Source organism: Moschus berezovskii, chromosome X (genome assembly GCF_049115385.1).
Source record: "Moschus berezovskii isolate FMDL1 chromosome X, NW_MosBer_1.0, whole genome shotgun sequence".
NCBI classification, from domain to species: domain Eukaryota; kingdom Metazoa; phylum Chordata; class Mammalia; order Artiodactyla; family Moschidae; genus Moschus; species Moschus berezovskii.
Window position 1 is genome coordinate 48,052,697 of NC_142488.1, and position 9,176 is coordinate 48,061,872.

Below are 9,176 nucleotides of genomic sequence, written 5' to 3' on the forward strand. Positions count from 1 at the left end.
TGCTATGACCAGTGCGTTCTCTTGACAAAACTCTATTAGCCTTGGCCCTGCTTCATTTCGTGCACCAAGGCCAAATTTGCCTGTTACTCCAGGTGTTTCTTGACTTCCTACTTTTGCATTCCAGTCCCCTATAATGAAAAGGACATCTTTTTTGGGTGTTAGTTCTAAAAGGTCTTGTAGATCTTCATATAACCCTTCAACTTCGGCTTCCTCAGCATTGCTGGTTGGGGCATAGACTTGGATTACTGTAATACTGAATGGTTTGCCTTGGAAATGAACAGAAATCATTCTGTCGTTTTTAAGATTGCATCCAAGTACTGCATTTCGGACTCTTTTGTTGACCATGATGGCTACTCCATTTCTTCTAAGGGATTCCTGCCCACAGTAGTAGATATAATGGTCATCTGAATTAAATTCACCCATTCCAGTCCAATTTAGTTCACTGATTCCTAGAATTTCGACGTTCACTCTTGTCATCTACTGTTTGACCACTTCCAATTTGCCTTGATTCATGGACCTAACATTCCAGGTTCCTATGCAATATTGCTCTTTACAGCATCGGACCTTGCTTCTATCACCGGTCACATTCACAACTGGGTATTTGTTTCGCTTTGGCTCCATCCCTTCAATCTTTCTGGAGTTATTTCTCCACTGATTTCTAGTAGCATACAAGCTGGAGTCAAGATTGCCGGGAGAAATATCAATAACCTCAGATATGCAGATGACACCACCCTTATGGCAGAAAGTGAAGAGGAACTCAAAGGTCTCTTGATGAGAGTGAAAATGTTGGCTTGAAGTTCAACATTCAGAAAACGAAGATCATGGCATCTGGTCCCATCACTTCATGGGAAATAGATGGGGAAACAGTGGAAGCAGTGTCAGACTTTATTTTATTGGGCTCCAAAATCACTGCGGATGCTGATTGTAGCCAGGAAATTGAAAGACGCTTACTCCTTGGAAGGAAAGTTATGACCAACCTAGATAGCATATTAAAAGGCAGAGACATTACTTTGCCAACCAAGGTCCGTCTAGTCAAGGCTATGGTTTTTTCTGTGGTCATGTATGGATGTGAGAGTTGGACTGTGAAGAAGGCTGATTGCCAAAGAATTGATGCTTTTGAACTGTGGTGTTGGAGAAGACTCTTGAGAGTCCCTTGGACTGAAAGGACATCCAACCAGTACATTCTAAAGGAGATCAATCCTGGGTGTTCATTGGAAGGACTGATGCTAAAGCTGAAACTCCTATACTTTGGCCACCTCATGCGACGAGTTGTCTCACTGGAAGAGACTCTGATGCTGGGAGGCATTGGGGGTGGGAGGAGACGGGGACGACAGAGAATGAGATGGCTGGATGATATCACTGACTCGATGGACATGAGTTTGAGTGAACTCCGGGAGTTGGTGATGGACAGGGAGGCCTGGCGTGTTGTGATTCATGGGGTCTCAAAAAGTCGGACACGACTGAGCGACTGAACTGAACTGAACTGAGCTGCTACGCAGATAAAGCCATTTTCTCATGCCTTGTGGCCTTGATGTCTTAAAAGCCCATTGTTTGAGAGTTATGCGTGTAGGTGCTGACTGTTCTGGAAGATGGTCTTTGACTGCATTCCTGGCGCAATTGTATCAAGACAATCCCGCTTCCCTTTTTAGTATTGCTGGTTTTAGAGTATATAAGCACTGATGTAAATAAATAAAGCAGTCTTGATCCTACACTCTACCAGGACTTGACTCGCTTTTTTTCTTCCTTTTCTGCTGACGCTGCTCATCCTGAGGGTGTCCCTGGACTCTGTCGCGGCTGGACCCCAGCAAGTGGCACCCGAACAGTGACACCCGAAGGTAATCTCCCTAATTGTTCAGTTTTTGGGGTGGCTAGGACCCCACCTAGGGCACTGCAGGCTCCCCTGCATAAGATAGGTAGGGTGAGGATAGGTGGGAAGGCTTAAGTACAGTTTTCTTTATTTTTTTCTCCTCTTTTCTGTTACTATGGGTATCGGAAAGTCTAAAAAAAAAGACAGCTTTTTACTGGGGTGATATTACAATTACTAAATAAAAGAGGTATTAAAGTGAAAAAGGCAAGCTTACAGGCTTTCTTTAATTTTGTACAAGAACAATGCCCCTGGTTTCGAGAAGAGGGCACTGTTAACTTAGAAATATGGGAAAAGTTAGGAATACAATTGAAATCTTATTATACCATGCATGGGCCGAAAATATTATCTGCTGATACCTTTTCCTTGTGGAATATGATCAGAGATGATTTGGAACCTACTCATGAATCCAAAAATATAATAATTAAAGAAGATAGGGGTACAGATGAGGTTAATTATCGACAATTGAGGGAAATGTTGGCAGCTATAAACATTAATGACTGTCCTAAACAAGAGAGTGGGGATAATGACCAACTACCTCCTCAAGATGAGGAAGATTTAAACAAGGCTGCTGTCATATACCACGAGGAAGAGAAGGCTTTATCTCTGGTGGGGACTGGTCTTCATTGAAACTGACATCCTGACCACTCAGGGTACTCAGGGGCCAGCTTGCCTGCCAATGGACCAGACCCAGCGGCCGCAATTGGGACACTTTTGTCCCTAGTCTACTCCTGATGCAGACAACTGACCAGAGTGCCCCGAATGGTAAGGAACAAGAGACTTTGAAATCTGTCTGTCTGGATTTATGTATGTCTCAGTGTGTGTCTTTTGTTTTTTTATTTATAATATTGCTAAAGTTGTGAGTTCTAATTTAATTGGCCTAAAAAAAAATAAGCGCTTACAAATCAGACAATTCTAAGTACAAGAAAAATTAAACTGAGTTTCAGATTCATGTGAATTGGGAAATATTCAATATTAAATATCTAATCTTAATGTTTATTTGCTAATCTAATATCGACATGTCTAAGAGTCATTAACATTAAGCATATTTTCATTGTACCTAGGTTTATTAAAAGTTAAATATAATTATATTGTTGTATCTGTCACAAGTTTGTCGGCAAAGAAGGTACCTCTAGTAAAAAACTTCCAAAAAATGTAAATAAAATATGAGCTTTTAGATAAACTTTATTAAGATTAAAAATGTCTGTCTAAAACAGTTTCTCTAGATTTTGCTAACCTGAATTTCTAGGGTTGTGCTAAACTAAGTAATAAAAGTTTATTAAATAGCTAGGTCATTTCCAAATAAAATAAGATTCTAAAACATTCATTCAGTTCAGTTCAGTTCAGTCGCTCAGTCGTGTCTGACTCTCTGCAACCCCATGAATCACAGCACGCCAGGCCTCCCTGTTCATTACTGACTCCCGGAGTTCACTCAAACTCATGTCCATCGAGTCGGTGATATCATCCAGCCATCTCATTCTCTGTCGTCCCCGTCTCCTCCCCCAATCCTTCCCAGCATCAGAGTCTTTTCAAGTGAGTCAACTCGTCGCATGAGGTGGCCAAAGTATTGGAGTTTCAGCTTTAGCATCAGTATTTCCAATGAATACCCAGGATTGATCTCCTTTAGAATGTACTGGTTGGATGTCCTTTCAGTCCAAGGGACTCTCAAGAGTCTTCTTCAGCACCACAGTTCAAAAGCATCAATTCATTGGTGATCAGCTTTCTTCACAGTCCAAGTCTCACATCCATATATGACCACAGGAAAAACCATAGCCTTGACTAGACGGACCTTTGTTGGCAAAGTAATGTCTCTGCTTTTCAATATACTATCTAGGTTGGTCATAACTTTCCTTCCAGGGAGTAAGCGTCTTTTAATTTCCTGGCTGCAATCAGCATCTCCAGTGATTTTGGAGCCCAAAAAAATTAAAATCTGCCACTGTTTCCACTGTTTCCCCATCTATTTCCCATGAAGTGATGGGACCAGATGCCATGATCTTTGTTTTCTGAATGTTGAGCTTCAAGCCAACCTTTTCACTCTCTTCTTTCACTGTCATCAAGAGGCTTTTGAGTTCCTCTTCACTTTCTGCCATAAGGGTGGTGTCATCTGCATATCTGAGGTTATTGATATTTCTCCCAGCAGTCTTGATTCCAGCTTGTTTTTCTTCCAGCCCAGCATTCCTCATGATGTACTCTGCAAATAAGTTAAATAACCAAGGTGACAATATACAGCCTTGACGTACTCCTTTTCCTATTTGGAACCAGTCCATTGTTCCATGTATAGTTCTGATTGTTGCTTCCTGACCTGCATACAGGTTTCTCAAGAGGCAGGTCAGGTGGTCTGGTATGCCCATCTCTTTAAGAATGTTCCAAAGTTTGTTGTGATCCACACAGTCAAAGGCTTTGGTATAGTCAATGAAGCAGAAATAGATGTTTTTCTGGAACTCTCTTGCTTTCTCCATGATCCAGCGGATGTTGGCAATTTGATCTCTGGTTCCTCTGTCTTTTCTAAAACCTGCTTGAACATCTGGAAGTTCACGGTTCATATTGCTGAAGCCTGGCTTGGAGAATTTTGAGTATGATTTTGCTAGCGTGTGAGATGAGTGCAATTGTGCAGTAGTTTGAGCATTCTTTAGCATTGCCTTTCTTTTGGATTGGAATGAAGACTGACCTTTTCCAGTTCTGTGGCCACCGCTGAATTTTCCAAATTTGCTGGCATATTGAGTGCAACACTTTAACAGCATCATCTTTCAGGATTTGAAATAGCTCAACTGGAATTCCATCACCTCCACTAGCTTTGTTCATAGTGATGCTCTCTAAGGCCCACTTGACTTCACATTCCAAGATGTCTGGCTCCAGGTGAGTGATCACGTCATCATGATTATCTTGGTCATGAAGATCTTTTTTGTACAGTTCTTCTGTGTATTCTTGCCACCTCTTCTTAATATCTTCTGCTTCAGTAAGGTCCATACGATTTCTGTCCTTTATCGAGCCCATCTTTGCATGAAATATTCCCTTGGTAGCTCTAATTTTCTTGAAAAGATCTCTTGTTTTTCCTATTCTGTTGTTTTCCTCTATTTCTTTGCATTGATCACTGAGGAAGGCTTTCTTAGCTCTCCTTGCTATTCTTTGGAACTCTGCATTCAGATGCTTATATCTTTCCTTTTCTCCTTTGCTGTTCGCTTTTCTTCTATTCACAGCTATTTGTAAGGCCTCTTCATACAGCCATTTGGACTTTTTGCATTTCTTTTCCATGGGGATGGTCTTGGTCCCTGTCTCCTGTACAATGTCACGAACCTCCGTCCAGAGTTCATCAGGCACTCTATCTATCAGATCTAGTCCCTTAAATCTTTTCCTCACTTCCACTGTATAATCATATGGGATTTGATTTAGGTCATATCTGAATGGTCTAGTGGTTTTCCCTACTTTCTTCAATTTCAGTCTGAATTTGGCAATAAGCAGTTCATGATCTGAGCCACAGTCAGCTCCTGGTCTTGTTTTTGCTAACTGTATACAGCTTCTCCATCTTTGGCTGCAAAGAATATAATCAATCTGATTTCGGGGTTGACCATCTGGTGATGTCCATGTGTAGAGTCTTCTCTTGTGTTGTTGGAAGAGGGTGTTTGCTATGACCAGTGCGTTCTCTTGGCCAAATTCTATTAGCCTTTGCCTGGCTTCACTCCATGCTCCAAGCCCAAATTTTCCTGTTACTCCAGGTGTTTCTTGACTTCCTACTTTTGCATTCCAGTCCCCTATAATGAAAAGGATATCTTTTTTCGGTTTTAGTTGTAAAAGTTCTTGTAGGTCTTCATAGAACCATTCAACTTCGGCTTCTTCCGCATTACTCGTTGGGGCATAGCCTTGGATTACTGTAATATTAAATGGTTTGCCTTGAAAACGAACAGAAATCATTCTGTCATTTTTAAGATAGCATCCAAGTACTCCATTTCGGACTCTTTTGTTGACCATGATGTCTATTCCATTTCTTCTAAGGGATTCCTACCCACAGTAGTAGGTACAATGGTCATCTGAATTAAATTCACCCATTCCAGTCCAATTTAGTTCACTGATTCCCAGAACGTCGACGTTAACTCTTGTCACCTCCTGTTTGACCACTTCCAATTTGCCTTGATTCATGGACCTAACATTCCAAGTTCCTATGCAATATTGCTCTTACAGCATTGGGCCTTGCTTCTACCACCAGTGACATCCACAACTGGGTATTTGTTTCGCTTTGGCTCCATCCCTTCATTCTTTCTGGAGTTATTTCTCCACTGATCTCTAGTATCATACTGGGCACCTAATGACGTGGGGATTTCCTCATTCAGTATCCTATCTTTTTGACTTTTGATACTGTTCATGGGGTTCTCACGGTTTCCACTCTTTCCCCATCTATTTCCAAGAAATAATGTTTATTTTTTGGGGCTCCAAAATCACTGCGGATGCTGATTACAGCCATGAAATTAAAAGACGCTTACTCCTTGAAAGGAACGTTATGACCAGCCTAGATAGCATATTAAAAAGCAGAAACATTACTTTGCCTACCAAGGTCCGTGTAGTCAAGGCTATGGTTTTTCCCATGGTCATGTATGGATGTGAGAGTTGGACTGTGAAGAAAGCTGATCGCCGAAGAATTGGATGCTTTTGAACTGTGGTGCTGGAGAAGACTCTTGAGGGTCCCTTCGACTGCAAGGAGATCCAACCAGTCCATTCTAGAGGCGATCAATCCTGGGTGTTCATTGGAAGGTCTGATGCTAAAGCTGAAACTCCAATACTTTGGCTACCTCATGCGACGAGTTGACTCACTGGAAAAGACTCTGATGCTGGGAGCGATTGGGGGTAGGAGGAGACGGGGACAACCGAGAATGAGGTGGCTGGATGGCATCACCAACTCGATGGGCATGAGTTTGAGTGAACTCTGGGAGTTGGTGATGGACAGGGAGGCCTGGCGTGTTGTGATTCATGGGTTCGCTAAGAGTCCGACACGACTGAGCGACTGAACTGAACTGAACTGAACTGATGGGGTTCTCAATGCAAATATACTGAAGTGGTTTGCCATTCCCTTCTCCAGTGGACCACATTCTGTCAGACCTCTCCTCCATGACCCATCGGCCTTGGGTGGCCCCACAGGTCATGGATTAGTTTCACTGAGTTAAACAGGGCTGTGGTCCATATGATCAGATCAACAGAAAAGAGAGACGCTGGCTCCGGCGGCGCAGACGCAAGAGACGCCAGCTCCACGCAACCAACCACGCACAGAAGCTTGGCCGAGAGGAGCTACCGCATGCCCAAGGTCAGGGCGGTGGCTGAGAAGAGTTGTCCCACTTCCAAGAGGCGGTAGCTGCGCGGGCACAGGAGGGCTGAGAGGAGCTACTCCACGTTCAAGGTCAGGAGGGGCAGCCTTGACGAGATACCCCTCGTCCAAGGTAAGGTGCAGCACCTGCACTTTGCTGGAGCAGCTATGAAGCGATATCCCACGACCAAGGTAAGAGAAACTGAAATAAGACAGTAGGTATTGCGAGGGGGCATTAGAGGGCAGACACACGAAATCATAATCACAGAAAACTAGGCCTGATCTTATGCTAGTTTTAAAAATTAATCCAATTGTCGGGTTTGTGGCCAATTACCTGTATCTAGTTCTGGGTTACCTTGGTAAATTTCTCTACTATAAGACTCTAACTGGTTGGGCCCAAAAAAATTTACCTTAAAATATATATATATATATATATATATTCCAAATCTAATGAGACTGCCGCGTCAGATGATATATGGAAAACTATTGACAAAAAATTAGGCTATCCTATATGGAAATCATGTACTTATGATTCTAAAATCAGCTATAAAATACCAGGAGACAGTAATTATTCTATACAAGATTTGAGCAACCCAATCCCAGGGTATAACCCTGGAAAATCTAATAACTATACTACAAAATATGTTAATTGGTCAAGTAAAACTGTCCCCTGGCCACTAGCTGCCAACAGATAACACTACAATCAGTTTGTCCCTCCCATGTTATCTTTTACTCTAAACAACCAGACATATTGGCAGCCTGAAATATGGAAAGCACTCGCCACCACCTCCAAAATCACATTAGTTAGACCAAAAAGTGCTAGTACCTTCTCTGCATTAGCTTGCCTGCCCTATCCCTATGTTTTCCTTTTTACTGATAAATCTAATAATTTACAAATATTTGCTGATTACACTGGGGGTCCAACCATAGTTACTCGTAAAAAATGTATGTTGTCCTCCTGCCTCAGCCCCCGATTTAATGTTTGCTCGTTTGTGGTTTTACAATGCCCTCCATATCTTATGGTTGCTGTTTATGTCACTACTCATTGGTGTGACAATTATGGCCTAGCTGTGCTTCAACAGTTACAAGATCTTATGAGAGCTAAGCGTTTTGTAGGTTTACTTATCTTGGGAATCTCTGCCTTAATAACCGTGATCACCTGCATTACTATGACAGCAGTAGCTCTAATCCAACAAGTGCATACAGCTCAATTTGTTAATAACATTTCAAAAACTGTGTCATTGACTTTAGCTACTCAAGAAATCATAGATAGAAAACTAGAAATGGAAGTAGATGCTTTAGAAGAAGCTGTAATAATGCACATAGGAAATCAATTACAAGCATTAAAAGTAAAATTAGTCCTGTCTTGTCACGCCGATTATTGATGGATTTGTGTCACTCCCTTACAAGTCAATGATACAGATTATAATTGGAAATGAATTAAAAATCATATCGCAGGAATTTGGAATAGCTCCAGCATAAGCTTAGACTTAGAAAAGTTGCATGGACAAATTAAATCTATAGAGCATTCCACATTAGAATTCACTGCTGCTGGCACAGCAACTGATTTTTTCAATACCCTTTCAAACTTCATTACAGACAAAAACTTTGCGTCCACCCTAATAAGCTGTATTGCTATGATAGCCATTGCTTTACTCATAATACTTGTTCCTCCTTTTGTTGTCAGAATTCTCCTACACAACATCCAGAGTGTTACGACTGAACTTCATCTTGCTGTCTTAAGAAATAAAAAAGGGGGAGATGTCGGGAGCCGGCAAGAGAGAACCCGCCCATGACAAGGTCTTGGCTTGAGGAGCTGGCACGCAAGGCCGTCCAGACTTCTGGGGATTTCTCAGGGCCACCCATCATCTACTTCCGGGCCTCCGTCTCTTCTTTTTCTGATGCTTGCTAGTCCTCTGTTGGAGAAGGAAATGGCAACCCACTCCACTGTTCTTGTCTGGAGAATCCCAGGGATGGCAGAGCCTGGTTGGCTGCCGTCTATGGGGTCGCACAGAGTCGGAC

The 9,176-nt window shown here is 42.2% G+C and overlaps 1 pseudogene; it reads left to right on the forward strand.

Moving 5' to 3' along the window:
- The first annotated feature begins 2,239 nt into the window (after window positions 1–2,239).
- LOC129563871 (endogenous retrovirus group K member 7 Env polyprotein-like) lies at window positions 2,240–8,950 on the forward strand (annotated as a pseudogene).
- The last annotated feature ends 226 nt before the right edge of the window (window positions 8,951–9,176 follow it).